The sequence below is a fragment of the Bufo bufo genome, unplaced genomic scaffold (genome assembly GCF_905171765.1).
Source record: "Bufo bufo unplaced genomic scaffold, aBufBuf1.1, whole genome shotgun sequence".
Classification (NCBI taxonomy): Eukaryota; Metazoa; Chordata; class Amphibia; order Anura; family Bufonidae; genus Bufo; species Bufo bufo.
The window spans coordinates 753-22,627 of NW_024400075.1; the positions used below are offsets into that span (position 1 = coordinate 753).

The following is a 21,875-nucleotide window of genomic DNA, read 5'->3' on the forward strand; positions in this document are numbered from 1 at the left end:
GTATCTTTTGGGGGTAACCAAAATTTTTACTCCCAGCTAGAGAACAATAATTAATATGCCAATTTACTCTACACTTAAGCAGTACTTGTATTGACACTTTAGAAATTAGTACCCGGGTTTGTTTGTATGAATCTGACTAAAAGTTTCAAATGGAGTTCTATCGGGTAAGATTAGTCATTGACCATTGTGGTCCCTATCGACAATACCACTATTTAAAAAATGTAGGCACCAGTTATTCGATTTTCTTGCAAATATTCACCCTACAAGGGGTCATAGCCGTTGAGATAGTGTAAAGAAAACCGTGCGCAACAGGGGTGTCAACGCAATGGAGTTGTCAATAAACGGTAAAGATAACCTCACGAAAGGTTTGCGACGAGGATGGGATTCGAACCCATGCATGCAGAGCACAATGGATTAGCAGTCCATCGCCTTAACCACTCGGCCACCTCGTCTAGTTGATTGCCGTTAATTATTGCACGACATCACATGGCTTACCACATTTGCAATTTATGAAGAACGTAACTTGCATTCTTATGGGGTTTCCTCTTAAATACAAATATCTTCACCACCCCTCACTGATACAAAAAAAAAGCTATAAAAAAAACAAAGGCCAAGTAACCAAAACAGACGTCAATACATTTGGTCATTATCTTATGCTTGTCGTTCTGCAAGTGCTTGGAGCTTTTATTAAAGTTGTTAGAATTTGGTAATTTTGGGGTATCTTCCTTTTCTTAAAAAACTCCTATCTTAACATGGTTCTAAAACTCACAGTCTATACTGGGTCACAAATAAATGCGTGTCTAGAGGAGTTTTGGCCTAGGTCTCCATGATGATTTCTCTCTGGATGCTCTAAAGGGCACGTTGAGTAGCGTGGGTAGTGTATGGGCGGGTGTTATCTTAGTAAAACACCATGTCTCCTGAGTAAAACATGGCAGTAGCACAGATTTCATAACCCCACCCGATCAAAACTTTTAAATTGCCCCTATGACTTATCAAATGTTTTTTGAAAACTCAATGACTCTTTAAAGCACCTTGGTCAGCCCTCCTCGAAATGCATGGACATGGAAGATCCTCCATTTGAAATATGCAGTCTTTGCAGTTGCTCTATGCGCTGGCTAAAATAGTAGTGCTGAGCTGGGCACCTTTCCTCTCGTGTTCACTTTAAGGTTGCCTTGACAGATACCTTTTTGTGGGGTCTTGTAAAAGCACCCTGTTGATGTTTATTTTTGTCCAGTTTCTTTGGTTAGAAATTTTTCACTTGTGCATTTTCAAGCATTCTTTCTACTTTCGAGAAGTGTATGGGAAAACGGCCTGATAAAAACCCATACCTAGAACATGCTACATTTTGAAGTAAAAATGCCATGTACCTGAAAAACATACACACACAAAAATTAAAAGAGAATGCAAGACAAATGCAAAGTTTCCAAAAATGGAAAGAATAATGCCGCAAAAAATGGGGTATTTTTCTAAATACACACTCTAACATCACCCTAAAGGGTAACTGAGCATTGTTTTCTGCAGAAAACTTCTTAAAAAAACGGACTATTTCTAATTTCTTTCTGCATATAGTGATACCTTTTTAAGGCTCTTGGTGGGAGAGCCGTGGGCATATTTGGAGGACATGTCGCATCTTTAAGTTGTTGAGTCTAAAATTGAACAAGTGTTGGCTCCTGGTAGCCCTAAGTGTCACCTTCGTAGGGTGAATTCACACGGGCTTGAATTTTATGCCACAAACAAATATGCCTCAAAATCCTCAGGCTTAACAAGTGGTTTTTCATGAGCATTTACATGCCAATTTGTCTCTGACTGGCTGCCGATTTCACACCTTGGAAAGGGAAGGATGAAATCAACAGCAATTCCGTGGCAAATCTCCATCTTAATCTATATGTAAGACACGGATTTTGTGGCAGATTATGTAGTGGACAGAGCTAGTTACTGTAGAGCTATTCAAAGTGAAGTGAGCTACCTCAAAACAGCTGATCGGAATGGGTGTGGGGTGTCCAACCCCTGCCGATCAGAAATGAGTGGCCTATCCTGAACATAGGCTGTCAATAGTACATTTTTAAACTACCTTTCAAACATCTGGTGAAGCTACCATCCAAACAAGTTGGTTTAATCGTGAAATGAATATAATTCATTCTGGATCATAACTACTTCTTATTTTATGGTAACTTTAATCTCCAGTCATTTGGAGCTGCTATGGGGACTATTTTTATGTTGATTTATGAAAGCTATGTATCTTTTGGGGGTAACCAAAATTTTTACTCCCAGCTAGAGAACAATAATTAATATGCCAATTTACTCTACACTTAAGCAGTACTTGTATTGACACTTTAGAAATTAGTACCCGGGTTTGTTTGTATGAATCTGACTAAAAGTTTCAAATGGAGTTCTATCGGGTAAGATTAGTCATTGACCATTGTGGTCCCTATCGACAATACCACTATTTAAAAAATGTAGGCACCAGTTATTCGATTTTCTTGCAAATATTCACCCTACAAGGGGTCATAGCCGTTGAGATAGTGTAAAGAAAACCGTGCGCAACAGGGGTGTCAACGCAATGGAGTTGTCAATAAACGGTAAAGATAACCTCACGAAAGGTTTGCGACGAGGATGGGATTCGAACCCATGCATGCAGAGCACAATGGATTAGCAGTCCATCGCCTTAACCACTCGGCCACCTCGTCTAGTTGATTGCCGTTAATTATTGCACGACATCACATGGCTTACCACATTTGCAATTTATGAAGAACGTAACTTACATTCTTATGGGGTTTCCTCTTAAATACAAATATCTTCACCACCCCTCACTGATACAAAAAAAAAGCTATAAAAAAAACAAAGGCCAAGTAACCAAAACAGACGTCAATACATTTGGTCATTATCTTATGCTTGTCGTTCTGCAAGTGCTTGGAGCTTTTATTAAAGTTGTTAGAATTTGGTAATTTTGGGGTATCTTCCTTTTCTTAAAAAACTCCTATCTTAACATGGTTCTAAAACTCACAGTCTATACTGGGTCACAAATAAATGCGTGTCTAGAGGAGTTTTGGCCTAGGTCTCCATGATGATTTCTCTCTGGATGCTCTAAAGGGCACGTTGAGTAGCGTGGGTAGTGTATGGGCGGGTGTTATCTTAGTAAAACACCATGTCTCCTGAGTAAAACATGGCAGTAGCACAGATTTCATAACCCCACCCGATCAAAACTTTTAAATTGCCCCTATGACTTATCAAATGTTTTTTGAAAACTCAATGACTCTTTAAAGCACCTTGGTCAGCCCTCCTCGAAATGCATGGACATGGAAGATCCTCCATTTGAAATATGCAGTCTTTGCAGTTGCTCTATGCGCTGGCTAAAATAGTAGTGCTGAGCTGGGCACCTTTCCTCTCGTGTTCACTTTAAGGTTGCCTTGACAGATACCTTTTTGTGGGGTCTTGTAAAAGCACCCTGTTGATGTTTATTTTTGTCCAGTTTCTTTGGTTAGAAATTTTTCACTTGTGCATTTTCAAGCATTCTTTCTACTTTCGAGAAGTGTATGGGAAAACGGCCTGATAAAAACCCATACCTAGAACATGCTACATTTTGAAGTAAAAATGCCATGTACCTGAAAAACATACACACACAAAAATGAGAAGAGAATGCAAGACAAATGCAAAGTTTCCAAAAATGGAAAGAATAATGCCGCAAAAAATGGGGTATTTTTCTAAATACACACTCTAACATCACCCTAAAGGGTAACTGAGCATTGTTTTCTGCAGAAAACTTCTTAAAAAAACGGACTATTTCTAATTTCTTTCTGCATATAGTGATACCTTTTTAAGGCTCTTGGTGGGAGAGCCGTGGGCATATTTGGAGGACATGTCGCATCTTTAAGTTGTTGAGTCTAAAATTGAACAAGTGTTGGCTCCTGGTAGCCCTAAGTGTCACCTTCGTAGGGTGAATTCACACGGGCTTGAATTTTATGCCACAAACAAATATGCCTCAAAATCCTCAGGCTTAACAAGTGGTTTTTCATGAGCATTTACATGCCAATTTGTCTCTGACTGGCTGCCGATTTCACACCTTGGAAAGGGAAGGATGAAATCAACAGCAATTCCGTGGCAAATCTCCATCTTAATCTATATGTAAGACACAGATTTTGTGGCAGATTATGTAGTGGACAGAGCTAGTTACTGTAGAGCTATTCAAAGTGAAGTGAGCTACCTCAAAACAGCTGATCGGAATGGGTGTGGGGTGTCCAACCCCTGCCGATCAGAAATGAGTGGCCTATCCTGAACATAGGCTGTCAATAGTACATTTTTAAACTACCTTTCAAACATCTGGTGAAGCTACCATCCAAACAAGTTGGTTTAATCGTGAAATGAATATAATTCATTCTGGATCATAACTACTTCTTATTTTATGGTAACTTTAATCTCCAGTCATTTGGAGCTGCTATGGGGACTATTTTTATGTTGATTTATGAAAGCTATGTATCTTTTGGGGGTAACCAAAATTTTTACTCCCAGCTAGAGAACAATAATTAATATGCCAATTTACTCTACACTTAAGCAGTACTTGTATTGACACTTTAGAAATTAGTACCCGGGTTTGTTTGTATGAATCTGACTAAAAGTTTCAAATGGAGTTCTATCGGGTAAGATTAGTCATTGACCATTGTGGTCCCTATCGACAATACCACTATTTAAAAAATGTAGGCACCAGTTATTCGATTTTCTTGCAAATATTCACCCTACAAGGGGTCATAGCCGTTGAGATAGTGTAAAGAAAACCGTGCGCAACAGGGGTGTCAACGCAATGGAGTTGTCAATAAACGGTAAAGATAACCTCCCGAAAGGTTTGCGACGAGGATGGGATTCGAACCCATGCATGCAGAGCACAATGGATTAGCAGTCCATCGCCTTAACCACTCGGCCACCTCGTCTAGTTGATTGCCGTTAATTCTTGCACGACATCACATGGCTTACCACATTTGCAATTTATGAAGAACGTAACTTGCATTCTTATGGGGTTTCCTCTTAAATACAAATATCTTCACCACCCCTCACTGATACAAAAAAAAAGCTATAAAAAAAACAAAGGCCAAGTAACCAAAACAGACGTCAATACATTTGGTCATTATCTTATGCTTGTCGTTCTGCAAGTGCTTGGAGCTTTTATTAAAGTTGTTAGAATTTGGTAATTTTGGGGTATCTTCCTTTTCTTAAAAAACTCCTATCTTAACATGGTTCTAAAACTCACAGTCTATACTGGGTCACAAATAAATGCGTGTCTAGAGGAGTTTTGGCCTAGGTCTCCATGATGATTTCTCTCTGGATGCTCTAAAGGGCACGTTGGGTAGCGTGGGTAGTGTATGGGCGGGTGTTATCTTAGTAAAACACCATGTCTCCTGAGTAAAACATGGCAGTAGCACAGATTTCATAACCCCACCCGATCAAAACTTTTAAATTGCCCCTATGACTTATCAAATGTTTTTTGAAAACTCAATGACTCTTTGACCACCTCCGGACCGCTGTACGCAGATTCGCGTTCCGGAGGTGGCAGCGCTGCGCACAATCACGCATATACGCGTCATCTCGCGAGACGCGAGATTTCGCTCCAAGCCGGCCCGCGCATGCGCATCGCGGGCCGGCAAAATTCAAAGAAGAAGTTCGTCACCAGCCTGCCAGCAACGATCATTGGCTGGCAGGCTGGCGATTTTTAAAAAATCCAATCAAAAGTCATATAACAGATCATATTAGTAAATATGATCTGTTATATGGCTTGTCTGCTCCTCTGCTGGTCCTTTTCGTCGGTTGGATCCAGCAGAGAAGCAGACTGAACTGTAAGTACACCAAACACTTCACTGTAGCCCCTGATCACCCCCCTGCACCCCAATTAACCCTTTGATCACCCCTTTGATCGCCCCTGTCAATCACCAGTGAAAGGAAAAAAAGTGATCAGTGTAAACTGTCACTTTTTTTTTTTCACTAGTATTGGCTGTTAGGTTTTAGGGATAGTTTAGGCCCCTTGGTTAGGTAGTTAGCGTCAGTTAGCGCCCAGCCCACCGCACCGCTGTCACTTTTATTCGCTGAATAGCGTATCGCTAATCAGCATTTGTACTTTTATAGTATCTGTAAGTGATCAAAACTGATCACGGTCAGATCTATAATAGTATTAGTGTCACTTTAGTTCGCCCTCCACCCAAAACGCAGTGTTTGCCCGATCAGGCCTGATCGGTCGCCCACACGTGCGTTCACCCACGCCCGCCCCACCGCAGTGACAAAAAATATATATTTTTTGATCACTGCACATTCATTTTACACGCACTGCGGCGATAAAAAAATCAGTTTTGATATTTTTTATTAACCGCAGCGGCCTCCGGTACTTCGCTAGCCTCCCCTTTGTAAGACAGGCTTGCTTTTTTTCTTTGGTAGTCTTAGGGAATACCCCTGAATTTAGTAGTCCAAAATGTCAAACAGGGGGTATTCTTCTGAAGAGGCCTACAGGATTCTGACCCAGTCAGATGAGGAGTGGGAACCCTCATCTGATGAATCTAGCGGGTCAGAATATGAACCTGTGGAAAGCAGTGGCTCTCTGACCCAAAGTTCGGACGAGGAGGTGGAGGTCCCTGGAAGCACCAGGCGTACCCGGCCCCGTGTCGCTAGACCACAGGTTATGCAGGATCCGCTTCAAGAGCAGCAGAGTGGGGCTGTCGCTGCCGGATCACGTGGTGAGGCATACACCAGCAGCGCAGCCCTCCCTGGACCTAGTACCAGCACTGCCGTACAACATGGTGACGTGGCGAGCACCAGAAGGGCAGTTGAAGCTGGTACGGTGGCACGTGCACTAGTTACCCCGTCGCAGCCACCGCACAGACAGGCCCGTAGAGCCCCTAGAATCCCTGAGGTGCTGGCAAACCCTGATTGGCAGTCACCAACTTCAGCCGCACCTGTAGTTCCCCCTTTCACCGCCCAGTCTGGAGTTCGGGTTGAGACGGCTCAAATCGGTTCGGCCCTGGGATTTTTTGAGCTGTTCTTGACTGCGGAGCTCTTGGACTTAGTCGTGGCAGAGACTAACCAGTATGCCACACAATTTATATCCGCCAACCCGGGAAGCTTTTATGCCCAGCCTTTCCGGTGGAAACCAGTCCAAGTTTCCGAACTTAAATTTTTTTTGGGCCTTCTCCTCAACATGGTCCTGACAAAAAAGCATGAATTGCGGTCATATTGGTCAACGCACCCGATTCATCATATGCCCATGTTCTCTGCTGCTATGTCCAGGGCACGATTTGAGGCCATCCTCCGTTTCCTGCATTTTAGCGACAACACCACCTCCCGTCCCAGAGGCCACCCAGCTTTTGACCGGCTCCACAAAATTTCTGGTGTGAAATCTGAAAGGTGCTCTTTGGAATATGGGCCACTTTGCCCACCTAGGCTGCAAAAAAGTGTCACACATCTGGTATCTCCGTACTCAGGAGAAGGTCGGGAATGTGTTTTGGGGTGTCATTTTACATATACCCATGCTGGGTGAGAGAAATATCTTGGCAAAAGACAACTTTTCCCATTTTTTTATACAAAGTTGGCATTTGACCAAGATATTTATCTCACCCAGCATGGGTATATGTAAAAAGACACCCCAAAACACATTCCTCAACTTCTCCTGAGTACGGAGATACCAGATGTGTGACACTTTTTTGCAGCCTAGGTGGGCAAAGGGGCCCACATTCCAAAGAGCACCTTTCGGATTTCACAGGTCATTTTTTACTGAATTTGATTTCAAACTCCTTACCACACATTTGGGCCCCTAGAATGCCAGGGCAGTATAACTACCCCACAAGTGACCCCATTTTGGAAAGAAGAGACCCCAAGGTATTCGCTGATGGGCATAGTGAGTTCATGGAAGTTTTTATTTTTTGAAGTGGCCTGGTCTTTCAGGGTGTTTAAGCACTGGGGGCTGAGGTGGTTAAAGCACCTTGGTCAGCCCTCCTCGAAATGCATGGACATGGAAGATCCTCCATTTGAAATATGCAGTCTTTGCAGTTGCTCTATGCGCTGGCTAAAATAGTAGTGCTGAGCTGGGCACCTTTCCTCTCGTGTTCACTTTAAGGTTGCCTTGACAGATACCTTTTTGTGGGGTCTTGTAAAAGCACCCTGTTGATGTTTATTTTTGTCCAGTTTCTTTGGTTAGAAATTTTTCACTTGTGCATTTTCAAGCATTCTTTCTACTTTCGAGAAGTGTATGGGAAAACGGCCTGATAAAAACCCATACCTAGAACATGCTACATTTTGAAGTAAAAATGCCATGTACCTGAAAAACATACACACACAAAAATGAGAAGAAAATGCAAGACAAATGCAAAGTTTCCAAAAATGGAAAGAATAATGCCGCAAAAAATGGGGTATTTTTCTAAATACACACTCTAACATCACCCTAAAGGGTAACTGAGCATTGTTTTCTGCAGAAAACTTCTTAAAAAAACGGACTATTTCTAATTTCTTTCTGCATATAGTGATACCTTTTTAAGGCTCTTGGTGGGAGAGCCGTGGGCATATTTGGAGGACATGTCGCATCTTTAAGTTGTTGAGTCTAAAATTGAACAAGTGTTGGCTCCTGGTAGCCCTAAGTGTCACCTTCGTAGGGTGAATTCACACGGGCTTGAATTTTATGCCACAAAGAAATATGCCTCAAAATCCTCAGGCTTAACAAGTGGTTTTTCATGAGCATTTACATGCCAATTTGTCTCTGACTGGCTGCCGATTTCACACCTTGCAAAGGGAAGGATGAAATCAACAGCAATTCCGTGGCAAATCTCCATCTTAATCTATATGTAAGACACGGATTTTGTGGCAGATTATGTAGTGGACAGAGCTAGTTACTGTAGAGCTATTCAAAGTGAAGTGAGCTACCTCAAAACAGCTGATCGGAATGGGTGTGGGGTGTCCAACCCCTGCCGATCAGAAATGAGTGGCCTATCCTGAACATAGGCTGTCAATAGTACATTTTTAAACTACCTTTCAAACATCTGGTGAAGCTACCATCCAAACAAGTTGGTTTAATCGTGAAATGAATATAATTCATTCTGGATCATAACTACTTCTTATTTTATGGTAACTTTAATCTCCAGTCATTTGGAGCTGCTATGGGGACTATTTTTATGTTGATTTATGAAAGCTATGTATCTTTTGGGGGTAACCAAAATTTTTACTCCCAGCTAGAGAACAATAATTAATATGCCAATTTACTCTACACTTAAGCAGTACTTGTATTGACACTTTAGAAATTAGTACCCGGGTTTGTTTGTATGAATCTGACTAAAAGTTTCAAATGGAGTTCTATCGGGTAAGATTAGTCATTGACCATTGTGGTCCCTATCGACAATACCACTATTTAAAAAATGTAGGCACCAGTTATTCGATTTTCTTGCAAATATTCACCCTACAAGGGGTCATAGCCGTTGAGATAGTGTAAAGAAAACCGTGCGCAACAGGGGTGTCAACGCAATGGAGTTGTCAATAAACGGTAAAGATAACCTCCCGAAAGGTTTGCGACGAGGATGGGATTCGAACCCATGCATGCAGAGCACAATGGATTAGCAGTCCATCGCCTTAACCACTCGGCCACCTCGTCTAGTTGATTGCCGTTAATTCTTGCACGACATCACATGGCTTACCACATTTGCAATTTATGAAGAACGTAACTTGTATTCTTATGGGGTTTCCTCTTAAATACAAATATCTTCACCACCCCTCACTGATACAAAAAAAAAGCTATAAAAAAAACAAAGGCCAAGTAACCAAAACAGACGTCAATACATTTGGTCATTATCTTATGCTTGTCGTTCTGCAAGTGCTTGGAGCTTTTATTAAAGTTGTTAGAATTTGGTAATTTTGGGGTATCTTCCTTTTCTTAAAAAACTCCTATCTTAACATGGTTCTAAAACTCACAGTCTATACTGGGTCACAAATAAATGCGTGTCTAGAGGAGTTTTGGCCTAGGTCTCCATGATGATTTCTCTCTGGATGCTCTAAAGGGCACGTTGGGTAGCGTGGGTAGTGTATGGGCGGGTGTTATCTTAGTAAAACACCATGTCTCCTGAGTAAAACATGGCAGTAGCACAGATTTCATAACCCCACCCGATCAAAACTTTTAAATTGCCCCTATGACTTATCAAATGTTTTTTGAAAACTCAATGACTCTTTAAAGCACCTTGGTCAGCCCTCCTCGAAATGCATGGACATGGAAGATCCTCCATTTGAAATATGCAGTCTTTGCAGTTGCTCTATGCGCTGGCTAAAATAGTAGTGCTGAGCTGGGCACCTTTCCTCTCGTGTTCACTTTAAGGTTGCCTTGACAGATACCTTTTTGTGGGGTCTTGTAAAAGCACCCTGTTGATGTTTATTTTTGTCCAGTTTCTTTGGTTAGAAATTTTTCACTTGTGCATTTTCAAGCATTCTTTCTACTTTCGAGAAGTGTATGGGAAAACGGCCTGATAAAAACCCATACCTAGAACATGCTACATTTTGAAGTAAAAATGCCATGTACCTGAAAAACATGCACACACAAAAATGAGAAGAAAATGCAAGACAAATGCAAAGTTTCCAAAAATGGAAAGAATAATGCCGCAAAAAATGGGGTATTTTTCTAAATACACACTCTAACATCACCCTAAAGCAGCGGTTCTCAACCTAGGGGTCGCGACCCCTTTGGGGGTCGATCGGCCCTTTCCGGGGGGTCGCCTGAGACTTATCGTAAAAACTCAAATCCGATGGTATATTCTAACCCCCAGGCGTTCCCATGGTGACAGGGACGCTTGCCTGGGGGTTAGAATATACAAGGCCACGCTGCTCACAGCAGTATATTTATAAACGAATCATGCGGGGGGCGGCGCTCACTCACTGACGTCACGCGCCTGCTCCTCCCACTTGGCGGCGCAGGCGCGTGACGTCAGTGAGTGAGCGCCGCCCCCTCACTGCCTGCTATTACCGGAGCTAAGACAAAGTAAGATATCCCATATCCAAATAAATTATAATCCAAGTAAAGAGCTCAGCAATGAGCAATGATTAAAGTTAAAGTAGTTACTGATTAGTTTATAAATATACTGCTGTGAGCGTCGGGGAGGGAGATCTGTGGATGGCACTGTAGGGGGATCTGTGGATGGCAGTGCCATCCACAGATTCGCCTACAGTGCCATCCACAGATCTCCCCCCTCCCCTAAACAGTGCCATCCACAGATCCCCCCTCCCCTAAACAGTGCCATGATGGCACTGTTTTGGGGAGGAGGGATCTGTGGATGGCACTGTTTAGGGGGGGATCTGTGGATGGCACTGTTTAGGGGAGGAGGGATCTGTGGATGGCTGTCACGGATGGTGTACAGGAAACAATATGATACAAATAACAAACGATGACTAACTGTATCCACAACTAAGGAACAAAAGGGAGACCCCTGCAATCGACCTGCCGCTCTCCCTTATTGCTCAGCCTATGCGACCACTCTAAAGGTGAATGGGCGCATATCCACGTACCTCGGCTATCTTAACCTAAAGGCCCTACAATAGTGAGGGGACACGACCACCGGCTCCCTACACAGACACGGAGGGAGTCAGGGTCACCTGGATCCAGACTACAGAAAATCATAAATACAAAACAGCACTTATCTGAAGACGACTGTGAACTGAGAACTGAAAGCTGGGAGCAAAAGACAGCATGCACACTCATTCCAGGAAGTTGTATCAGCCACACCCAACTACCTTATGGGGGAGAATATAAAGGGAGGTAATGAGTCTGACTGCATGACAGCTGAGATAGCCTAACGAGGTGAGGAACAGAAACCAAAACAAAGAAACTCAAGGGGGAGGATCTGAACGGCTCCTGTCAGAGCTTCTCAGCTGTCTGCTTGTGACAATGGCACTGTTTAGGGGAGGAGGGATCTGTGGATAGCAATGTTTAGGGGAGGAGGGATCTGTGGACGGCACTGTTTAGGGGAGGAGGGATCTGTGGACGGCACTGTTTAGGGGAGGAGGGATCTGTGGACGGCACTGTTTAGGGGAGGAGGGATCTGTGGATGGCACTGTTTAGGGGAGGAGGGATCTGTGGATGTCTTTGTGATTAATTACTCTGCTTTAATTATGTTCAATTTGTAGCAATAAAAATACATCCTGCATATCAGATATTTACATTACAATTCATAACAGTAGCAAAATTAGTTATGACGTAGCAAGGAAAAAAATTTAATGGTTGGGGGTCACCACAACATGAGGAACTGTATTAAGGGGTCACGGCTTTAGAAAGGTTGAGAACCACTGCCCTAAAGGGTAACTGAGCATTGTTTTCTGCAGAAAACTTCTTAAAAAAACGGACTATTTCTAATTTCTTTCTGCATATAGTGATACCTTTTTAAGGCTCTTGGTGGGAGAGCCGTGGGCATATTTGGAGGACATGTCGCATCTTTAAGTTGTTGAGTCTAAAATTGAACAAGTGTTGGCTCCTGGTAGCCCTAAGTATCACCTTCGTAGGGTGAATTCACACGGGCTTGAATTTTATGCCACAAACAAATATGCCTCAAAATCCTCAGGCTTAACAAGTGGTTTTTCATGAGCATTTACATGCCAATTTGTCTCTGACTGGCTGCCGATTTCACACCTTGCAAAGGGAAGGATGAAATCAACAGCAATTCCGTGGCAAATCTCCATCTTAATCTATATGTAAGACACGGATTTTGTGGCAGATTATGTAGTGGACAGAGCTAGTTACTGTAGAGCTATTCAAAGTGAAGTGAGCTACCTCAAAACAGCTGATCGGAATGGGTGTGGGGTGTCCAACCCCTGCCGATCAGAAATGAGTGGCCTATCCTGAACATAGGCTGTCAATAGTACATTTTTAAACTACCTTTCAAACATCTGGTGAAGCTACCATCCAAACAAGTTGGTTTAATCGTGAAATGAATATAATTCATTCTGGATCATAACTACTTCTTATTTTATGGTAACTTTAATCTCCAGTCATTTGGAGCTGCTATGGGGACTATTTTTATGTTGATTTATGAAAGCTATGTATCTTTTGGGGGTAACCAAAATTTTTACTCCCAGCTAGAGAACAATAATTAATATGCCAATTTACTCTACACTTAAGCAGTACTTGTATTGACACTTTAGAAATTAGTACCCGGGTTTGTTTGTATGAATCTGACTAAAAGTTTCAAATGGAGTTCTATCGGGTAAGATTAGTCATTGACCATTGTGGTCCCTATCGACAATACCACTATTTAAAAAATGTAGGCACCAGTTATTCGATTTTCTTGCAAATATTCACCCTACAAGGGGTCATAGCCGTTGAGATAGTGTAAAGAAAACCGTGCGCAACAGGGGTGTCAACGCAATGGAGTTGTCAATAAACGGTAAAGATAACCTCACGAAAGGTTTGCGACGAGGATGGGATTCGAACCCATGCATGCAGAGCACAATGGATTAGCAGTCCATCGCCTTAACCACTCGGCCACCTCGTCTAGTTGATTGCCGTTAATTATTGCACGACATCACATGGCTTACCACATTTGCAATTTATGAAGAACGTAACTTGCATTCTTATGGGGTTTCCTCTTAAATACAAATATCTTCACCACCCCTCACTGATACAAAAAAAAAAGCTATAAAAAAAACAAAGGCCAAGTAACCAAAACAGACGTCAATACATTTGGTCATTATCTTATGCTTGTCGTTCTGCAAGTGCTTGGAGCTTTTATTAAAGTTGTTAGAATTTGGTAATTTTGGGGTATCTTCCTTTTCTTAAAAAACTCCTATCTTAACATGGTTCTAAAACTCACAGTCTATACTGGGTCACAAATAAATGCGTGTCTAGAGGAGTTTTGGCCTAGGTCTCCATGATGATTTCTCTCTGGATGCTCTAAAGGGCACGTTGGGTAGCGTGGGTAGTGTATGGGCGGGTGTTATCTTAGTAAAACACCATGTCTCCTGAGTAAAACATGGCAGTAGCACAGATTTCATAACCCCACCCGATCAAAACTTTTAAATTGCCCCTATGACTTATCAAATGTTTTTTGAAAACTCAATGACTCTTTAAAGCACCTTGGTCAGCCCTCCTCGAAATGCATGGACATGGAAGATCCTCCATTTGAAATATGCAGTCTTTGCAGTTGCTCTATGCGCTGGCTAAAATAGTAGTGCTGAGCTGGGCACCTTTCCTCTCGTGTTCACTTTAAGGTTGCCTTGACAGATACCTTTTTGTGGGGTCTTGTAAAAGCACCCTGTTGATGTTTATTTTTGTCCAGTTTCTTTGGTTAGAAATTTTTCACTTGTGCATTTTCAAGCATTCTTTCTACTTTCGAGAAGTGTATGGGAAAACGGCCTGATAAAAACCCATACCTAGAACATGCTACATTTTGAAGTAAAAATGCCATGTACCTGAAAAACATACACACACAAAAATGAGAAGAAAATGCAAGACAAATGCAAAGTTTCCAAAAATGGAAAGAATAATGCCGCAAAAAATGGGGTATTTTTCTAAATACACACTCTAACATCACCCTAAAGGGTAACTGAGCATTGTTTTCTGCAGAAAACTTCTTAAAAAAACGGACTATTTCTAATTTCTTTCTGCATATAGTGATACCTTTTTAAGGCTCTTGGTGGGAGAGCCGTGGGCATATTTGGAGGACATGTCGCATCTTTAAGTTGTTGAGTCTAAAATTGAACAAGTGTTGGCTCCTGGTAGCCCTAAGTGTCACCTTCGTAGGGTGAATTCACACGGGCTTGAATTTTATGCCACAAACAAATATGCCTCAAAATCCTCAGGCTTAACAAGTGGTTTTTCATGAGCATTTACATGCCAATTTGTCTCTGACTGGCTGCCGATTTCACACCTTGCAAAGGGAAGGATGAAATCAACAGCAATTCCGTGGCAAATCTCCATCTTAATCTATATGTAAGACACGGATTTTGTGGCAGATTATGTAGTGGACAGAGCTAGTTACTGTAGAGCTATTCAAAGTGAAGTGAGCTACCTCAAAACAGCTGATCGGAATGGGTGTGGGGTGTCCAACCCCTGCCGATCAGAAATGAGTGGCCTATCCTGAACATAGGCTGTCAATAGTACATTTTTAAACTACCTTTCAAACATCTGGTGAAGCTACCATCCAAACAAGTTGGTTTAATCGTGAAATGAATATAATTCATTCTGGATCATAACTACTTCTTATTTTATGGTAACTTTAATCTCCAGTCATTTGGAGCTGCTATGGGGACTATTTTTATGTTGATTTATGAAAGCTATGTATCTTTTGGGGGTAACCAAAATTTTTACTCCCAGCTAGAGAACAATAATTAATATGCCAATTTACTCTACACTTAAGCAGTACTTGTATTGACACTTTAGAAATTAGTACCCGGGTTTGTTTGTATGAATCTGACTAAAAGTTTCAAATGGAGTTCTATCGGGTAAGATTAGTCATTGACCATTGTGGTCCCTATCGACAATACCACTATTTAAAAAATGTAGGCACCAGTTATTCGATTTTCTTGCAAATATTCACCCTACAAGGGGTCATAGCCGTTGAGATAGTGTAAAGAAAACCGTGCGCAACAGGGGTGTCAACGCAATGGAGTTGTCAATAAACGGTAAAGAAAACCTCGCGAAAGGTTTGCGACGAGGATGGGATTCGAACCCATGCATGCAGAGCACAATGGATTAGCAGTCCATCGCCTTAACCACTCGGCCACCTCGTCTAGTTGATTGCCGTTAATTCTTGCACGACATCACATGGCTTACCACATTTGCAATTTATGAAGAACGTAACTTGCATTCTTATGGGGTTTCCTCTTAAATACAAATATCTTCACCACCCCTCACTGATACAAAAAAAAAAGCTATAAAAAAAAACAAAGGCCAAGTAACCAAAACAGACGTCAATACATTTGGTCATTATCTTATGCTTGTCGTTCTGCAAGTGCTTGGAGCTTTTATTAAAGTTGTTAGAATTTGGTAATTTTGGGGTATCTTCCTTTTCTTAAAAAACTCCTATCTTAACATGGTTCTAAAACTCACAGTCTATACTGGGTCACAAATAAATGCGTGTCTAGAGGAGTTTTGGCCTAGGTCTCCATGATGATTTCTCTCTGGATGCTCTAAAGGGCACGTTGGGTAGCGTGGGTAGTGTATGGGCGGGTGTTATCTTAGTAAAACACCATGTCTCCTGAGTAAAACATGGCAGTAGCACAGATTTCATAACCCCACCCGATCAAAACTTTTAAATTGCCCCTATGACTTATCAAATGTTTTTTGAAAACTCAATGACTCTTTAAAGCACCTTGGTCAGCCCTCCTCGAAATGCATGGACATGGAAGATCCTCCATTTGAAATATGCAGTCTTTGCAGTTGCTCTATGCGCTGGCTAAAATAGTAGTGCTGAGCTGGGCACCTTTCCTCTCGTGTTCACTTTAAGGTTGCCTTGACAGATACCTTTTTGTGGGGTCTTGTAAAAGCACCCTGTTGATGTTTATTTTTGTCCAGTTTCTTTGGTTAGAAATTTTTCACTTGTGCATTTTCAAGCATTCTTTCTACTTTCGAGAAGTGTATGGGAAAACGGCCTGATAAAAACCCATACCTAGAACATGCTACATTTTGAAGTAAAAATGCCATGTACCTGAAAAACATACACACACAAAAATGAGAAGAAAATGCAAGACAAATGCAAAGTTTCCAAAAATGGAAAGAATAATGCCGCAAAAAATGGGGTATTTTTCTAAATACACACTCTAACATCACCCTAAAGGGTAACTGAGCATTGTTTTCTGCAGAAAACTTCTTAAAAAAACGGACTATTTCTAATTTCTTTCTGCATATAGTGATACCTTTTTAAGGCTCTTGGTGGGAGAGCCGTGGGCATTATTGAGAGGACATGTCGCATCTTTAAGTTGTTGAGTCTAAAATTGAACAAGTGTTGGCTCCTGGTAGCCCTAAGTGTCACCTTCGTAGGGTGAATTCACACGGGCTTGAATTTTATGCCACAAACAAATATGCCTCAAAATCCTCAGGCTTAACAAGTGGTTTTTCATGAGCATTTACATGCCAATTTGTCTCTGACTGGCTGCCGATTTCACACCTTGCAAAGGGAAGGATGAAATCAACAGCAATTCCGTGGCAAATCTCCATCTTAATCTATATGTAAGACACGGATTTTGTGGCAGATTATGTAGTGGACAGAGCTAGTTACTGTAGAGCTATTCAAAGTGAAGTGAGCTACCTCAAAACAGCTGATCGGAATGGGTGTGGGGTGTCCAACCCCTGCCGATCAGAAATGAGTGGCCTATCCTGAACATAGGCTGTCAATAGTACATTTTTAAACTACCTTTCAAACATCTGGTGAAGCTACCATCCAAACAAGTTGGTTTAATCGTGAAATGAATATAATTCATTCTGGATCATAACTACTTCTTATTTTATGGTAACTTTAATCTCCAGTCATTTGGAGCTGCTATGGGGACTATTTTTATGTTGATTTATGAAAGCTATGTATCTTTTGGGGGTAACCAAAATTTTTACTCCCAGCTAGAGAACAATAATTAATATGCCAATTTACTCTACACTTAAGCAGTACTTGTATTGACACTTTAGAAATTAGTACCCGGGTTTGTTTGTATGAATCTGACTAAAAGTTTCAAATGGAGTTCTATCGGGTAAGATTAGTCATTGACCATTGTGGTCCCTATCGACAATACCACTATTTAAAAAATGTAGGCACCAGTTATTCGATTTTCTTGCAAATATTCACCCTACAAGGGGTCATAGCCGTTGAGATAGTGTAAAGAAAACCGTGCGCAACAGGGGTGTCAACGCAATGGAGTTGTCAATAAACGGTAAAGAAAACCTTGCGAAAGGTTTGCGACGAGGATGGGATTCGAACCCATGCATGCAGAGCACAATGGATTAGCAGTCCATCGCCTTAACCACTCGGCCACCTCGTCTAGTTGATTGCCGTTAATTCTTGCACGACATCACATGGCTTACCACATTTGCAATTTATGAAGAACGTAACTTGCATTCTTATGGGGTTTCCTCTTAAATACAAATATCTTCACCACCCCTCACTGATACAAAAAAAAAGCTATAAAAAAAACAAAGGCCAAGTAACCAAAACAGACGTCAATACATTTGGTCATTATCTTATGCTTGTCGTTCTGCAAGTGCTTGGAGCTTTTATTAAAGTTGTTAGAATTTGGTAATTTTGGGGTATCTTCCTTTTCTTAAAAAACTCCTATCTTAACATGGTTCTAAAACTCACAGTCTATACTGGGTCACAAATAAATGCGTGTCTAGAGGAGTTTTGGCCTAGGTCTCCATGATGATTTCTCTCTGGATGCTCTAAAGGGCACGGTGGGTAGCGTGGGTAGTGTATGGGCGGGTGTTATCTTAGTAAAACACCATGTCTCCTGAGTAAAACATGGCAGTAGCACAGATTTCATAACCCCACCCGATCAAAACTTTTAAATTGCCCCTATGACTTATCAAATGTTTTTTGAAAACTCAATGACTCTTTAAAGCACCTTGGTCAGCCCTCCTCGAAATGCATGGACATGGAAGATCCTCCATTTGAAATATGCAGTCTTTGCAGTTGCTCTATGCGCTGGCTAAAATAGTAGTGCTGAGCTGGGCACCTTTCCTCTCGTGTTCACTTTAAGGTTGCCTTGACAGATACCTTTTTGTGGGGTCTTGTAAAAGCACCCTGTTGATGTTTATTTTTGTCCAGTTTCTTTGGTTAGAAATTTTTCACTTGTGCATTTTCAAGCATTCTTTCTACTTTCGAGAAGTGTATGGGAAAACGGCCTGATAAAAACCCATACCTAGAACATGCTACATTTTGAAGTAAAAATGCCATGTACCTGAAAAACATACACACACAAAAATTAAAAGAGAATGCAAGACAAATGCAAAGTTTCCAAAAATGGAAAGAATAATGCCGCAAAAAATGGTTTTTTTTTCTAAATACACACTCTAACATCACCCTAAAGGGTAACTGAGCATTGTTTTCTGCAGAAAACTTCTTAAAAAAACGGACTATTTCTAATTTCTTTCTGCATATAGTGATACCTTTTTAAGGCTCTTGGTGGGAGAGCCGTGGGCATATTTGGAGGACATGTCGCATCTTTAAGTTGTTGAGTCTAAAATTGAACAAGTGTTGGCTCCTGGTAGCCCTAAGTGTCACCTTCGTAGGGTGAATTCACACGGGCTTGAATTTTATGCCACAAACAAATATGCCTCAAAATCCTCAGGCTTAACAAGTGGTTTTTCATGAGCATTTACATGCCAATTTGTCTCTGACTGGCTGCCGATTTCACACCTTGCAAAGGGAAGGATGAAATCAACAGCAATTCCGTGGCAAATCTCCATCTTAATCTATATGTAAGACACAGATTTTGTGGCAGATTATGTAGTGGACAGAGCTAGTTACTGTAGAGCTATTCAAAGTGAAGTGAGCTACCTCAAAACAGCTGATCGGAATGGGTGTGGGGTGTCCAACCCCTGCCGATCAGAAATGAGTGGCCTATCCTGAACATAGGCTGTCAATAGTACATTTTTAAACTACCTTTCAAACATCTGGTGAAGCTACCATCCAAACAAGTTGGTTTAATCGTGAAATGAATATAATTCATTCTGGATCATAACTACTTCTTATTTTATGGTAACTTTAATCTCCAGTCATTTGGAGCTGCTATGGGGACTATTTTTATGTTGATTTATGAAAGCTATGTATCTTTTGGGGGTAACCAAAATTTTTACTCCCAGCTAGAGAACAATAATTAATATGCCAATTTACTCTACACTTAAGCAGTACTTGTATTGACACTTTAGAAATTAGTACCCGGGTTTGTTTGTATGAATCTGACTAAAAGTTTCAAATGGAGTTCTATCGGGTAAGATTAGTCATTGACCATTGTGGTCCCTATCGACAATACCACTATTTAAAAAATGTAGGCACCAGTTATTCGATTTTCTTGCAAATATTCACCCTACAAGGGGTCATAGCCGTTGAGATAGTGTAAAGAAAACCGTGCGCAACAGGGGTGTCAACGCAATGGAGTTGTCAATAAACGGTAAAGATAACCTCCCGAAAGGTTTGCGACGAGGATGGGATTCGAACCCATGCATGCAGAGCACAATGGATTAGCAGTCCATCGCCTTAACCACTCGGCCACCTCGTCTAGTTGATTGCCGTTAATTCTTGCACGACATCACATGGCTTACCACATTTGCAATTTATGAAGAACGTAACTTGCATTCTTATGGGGTTTCCTCTTAAATACAAATATCTTCACCACCCCTCACTGATACAAAAAAAAAGCTATAAAAAAAAACAAAGGCCAAGTAACCAAAACAGACGTCAATACATTTGGTCATTATCTTATGCTTGTCGTTCTGCAAGTGCTTGGAGCTTTTATTAAAGTTGTTAGAATTTGGTAATTTTGGGGTATCTTCCTTTTCTTAAAAAACTCCTATCTTAACATGGTTCTAAAACTCACAGTCTATACTGGGTCACAAATAAATGCGTGTCTAGAGGAGTTTTGGCCTAGGTCTCCATGATGATTTCTCTCTGGATGCTCTAAAGGGCACGTTGGGTAGCGTGGGTAGTGTATGGGCGGGTGTTATCTTAGTAAAACACCATGTCTCCTGAGTAAAACATGGCAGTAGCACAGATTTCATAACCCCACCCGATCAAAACTTTTAAATTGCCCCTATGACTTATCAAATGTTTTTTGAAAACTCAATGACTCTTTAAAGCACCTTGGTCAGCCCTCCTCGAAATGCATGGACATGGAAGATCCTCCATTTGAAATATGCAGTCTTTGCAGTTGCTCTATGCGCTGGCTAAAATAGTAGTGCTGAGCTGGGCACCTTTCCTCTCGTGTTCACTTTAAGGTTGCCTTGACAGATACCTTTTTGTGGGGTCTTGTAAAAGCACCCTGTTGATGTTTATTTTTGTCCAGTTTCTTTGGTTAGAAATTTTTCACTTGTGCATTTTCAAGCATTCTTTCTACTTTCGAGAAGTGTATGGGAAAACGGCCTGATAAAAACCCATACCTAGAACATGCTACATTTTGAAGTAAAAATGCCATGTACCTGAAAAACATACACACACAAAAATTAGAAGAAAATGCAAGACAAATGCAAAGTTTCCAAAAATGGAAAGAATAATGCCGCAAAAAATGGGGTATTTTTCTAAATACACACTCTAACATCACCCTAAAGGGTAACTGAGCATTGTTTTCTGCAGAAAACTTCTTAAAAAAACAGACTATTTCTAATTTCTTTCTGCATATAGTGATACCTTTTTAAGGCTCTTGGTGGGAGAGCCGTGGGCATATTTGGAGGACATGTCGCATCTTTAAGTTGTTGAGTCTAAAATTGAACAAGTGTTGGCTCCTGGTAGCCCTAAGTGTCACCTTCGTAGGGTGAATTCACACGGGCTTGAATTTTATGCCACAAACAAATATGCCTCAAAATCCTCAGGCTTAACAAGTGGTTTTTCATGAGCATTTACATGCCAATTTGTCTCTGACTGGCTGCCGATTTCACACCTTGCAAAGGAAAGGATGAAATCAACAGCAATTCCGTGGCAAATCTCCATCTTAATCTATATGTAAGACACGGATTTTGTGGCAGATTATGTAGTGGACAGAGCTAGTTACTGTAGAGCTATTCAAAGTGAAGTGAGCTACCTCAAAACAGCTGATCGGAATGGGTGTGGGGTGTCCAACCCCTGCCGATCAGAAATGAGTGGCCTATCCTGAACATAGGCTGTCAATAGTACATTTTTAAACTACCTTTCAAACATCTGGTGAAGCTACCATCCAAACAAGTTGGTTTAATCGTGAAATGAATATAATTC

General features: G+C 41.2%; 8 non-coding genes across 8 annotated transcripts; all 8 read right to left on the bottom strand.

Annotated features, from left to right (window-relative positions):
- Positions 1-370: 370 nt before the first annotated feature.
- Positions 371-452, bottom strand: TRNAS-GCU. Its single transcript has one exon. It is a non-coding gene; the product is annotated as a tRNA-Ser (tRNA).
- Positions 453-2,605: 2,153 nt separating this feature from the next.
- On the bottom strand, positions 2,606-2,687 carry TRNAS-GCU. The gene has a single exon. It is a non-coding gene; the product is annotated as a tRNA-Ser (tRNA).
- Positions 2,688-4,840: 2,153 nt separating this feature from the next.
- On the bottom strand, positions 4,841-4,922 carry TRNAS-GCU. The gene has a single exon. It is a non-coding gene; the product is annotated as a tRNA-Ser (tRNA).
- Positions 4,923-9,525: 4,603 nt separating this feature from the next.
- TRNAS-GCU lies at positions 9,526-9,607 on the bottom strand. The gene has a single exon. It is a non-coding gene; the product is annotated as a tRNA-Ser (tRNA).
- A 3,792-nt stretch (positions 9,608-13,399) lies between these two features.
- Positions 13,400-13,481, bottom strand: TRNAS-GCU. Its single transcript has one exon. It is a non-coding gene; the product is annotated as a tRNA-Ser (tRNA).
- Positions 13,482-15,635: 2,154 nt separating this feature from the next.
- TRNAS-GCU lies at positions 15,636-15,717 on the bottom strand. The gene has a single exon. It is a non-coding gene; the product is annotated as a tRNA-Ser (tRNA).
- Positions 15,718-17,873: 2,156 nt separating this feature from the next.
- On the bottom strand, positions 17,874-17,955 carry TRNAS-GCU. The gene has a single exon. It is a non-coding gene; the product is annotated as a tRNA-Ser (tRNA).
- Positions 17,956-20,108: 2,153 nt separating this feature from the next.
- Positions 20,109-20,190, bottom strand: TRNAS-GCU. Its single transcript has one exon. It is a non-coding gene; the product is annotated as a tRNA-Ser (tRNA).
- Between the last annotated feature and the right edge of the window lie 1,685 nt (positions 20,191-21,875).